General features: G+C 43.5%; 1 non-coding gene across 1 annotated transcript; it reads left to right on the plus strand.

The window, feature by feature from the left end:
* The first annotated feature begins 852 nt into the window (after window positions 1–852).
* On the plus strand, window positions 853–956 carry LOC127747989 (small nucleolar RNA R71). The gene has a single exon (XR_008009932.1). It is a non-coding gene; the product is annotated as a small nucleolar RNA R71 (small nucleolar RNA).
* The last annotated feature ends 578 nt before the right edge of the window (window positions 957–1,534 follow it).

Genomic DNA, 1,534 nt, shown 5'->3' on the forward strand with positions numbered 1-1,534 from the left:
TCTTCCCATCTCACTCCCTTTTGTTCCCCTTTAGGATTCTTTTTTGTGTCACTAGGGAACACTGCAGTTGACTTGGGGGCCTGTTTTGATAGCTCTCCTACTCGAGACTCCATCCACTTGAGTTTTTCACCATGGTTCCTTAAGGTGGATCTCACATCTTCCCTAAAGCTTTTCAATTCGGTTATGTCTTGACTCATGGTTGCAAGCATTCCTTCTATCCTGTTTAATTGATCTTGAAATTGTTGGTTCGGATTGGATTGGGCAGATTGGTTATTTTGGCCATGATATGGTGGTTGGGAGTAAGTGTTTTGTGTGGCTTGGTATGTTCTTTGGTTAGAGTTTTGGTATGTGGAATTGTTATGTTGGTTGTGGTTGTAAGGTTTGTGGTTTTGTGGTTGGGTTTGATGGTTTCCCCACCCAAAGTTTGGGTGGTTTTTCCATCCTGGGTTGTAAGTGTTGGAATGTGGATCATATGATTGCCTTTGTTGATTTCCCACATAGTTGGCCTCTTCCCAATCACCTCCTTCCGTGCTTACTTCCTCTTGATCTTGTGTGTGCATTGCAGCCACTTGCTTTGTGTCTAATTTCCTGGTGAGCTCTGCTAATTGCTTGTCAAACACCTTGTTTTGGGCTAGAATTGTATCAACATGGTTCAGCTCCATGACTCCCTTAGTGTTGTGTCTCTCTGAAGCATAGTAGTACTCATTCTCAGCCACTGTCTCAATCACTTCAATGGCTTCTTCCACAGTCTTTTTCCTGTTCAATGAACCTCCTGATGAATGGTCTATAGCCTTCCTTGATTCATAAGAAAGTCCATCATAGAAAATATGCAATTGCACCCAGTCATGGAACATGTCTAGTGGGCATTTCCTTGTCAATTCTTTGAACCTCTCCCATGCCTCGTAGAGTGTCTCACCATCTTGTTGTCTAAAAGTCTGAACCTCAGATCGAAGCCTATTGACCTTTTGTGGAGGGTAGAAATGTGCCAGAAACTTACTTTCCACCTCATCCCAGGTTGTTAGGCTCCCCCTTGGGAATGATTCCAGCCACTTAGCTGCCTTGTCCCTAAGTGAAAATGGAAACAAGAGCAGTTTATAGGCATCATCCTGGACTCCATTGGACTTCACAGTGTCGCAAATTCTCAGGAATTTTGTGAGATGTTGGTTTGAATCTTCATTAACACTCCCACCAAATGAACAATGATCCTCCACCAATGATATTAGCTGTGGTTTGAGTTCAAAATTGTTGGCCTGAATGGGTGGTTTCTGAATGCTACTACCACAATTCTCAAAGGTTGGGTTTATGCATGAACCAAGAACCCTCCTCTCAGGAATGGCATTGTTTCCATCAGCCCTCTCATGGTTGTGAACTTCTCTATCCATGTTGAGATCTAGAGCTTCCTCAAAAGTGTCCTCAGATTCTCCTTCAGATTCTTCTTCTCCCAGTACCCTCTTCCTTCTTGCTTCCCTTCTAAGTCTATGAAGGGTCCTCTCTGGTTCGGTATATGGAGGAGTTGATGTCTCTCCTCTCCTAC

Source organism: Arachis duranensis, chromosome 5, assembly GCF_000817695.3.
Source record: "Arachis duranensis cultivar V14167 chromosome 5, aradu.V14167.gnm2.J7QH, whole genome shotgun sequence".
Taxonomy (NCBI): Eukaryota; Viridiplantae; Streptophyta; class Magnoliopsida; order Fabales; family Fabaceae; genus Arachis; species Arachis duranensis.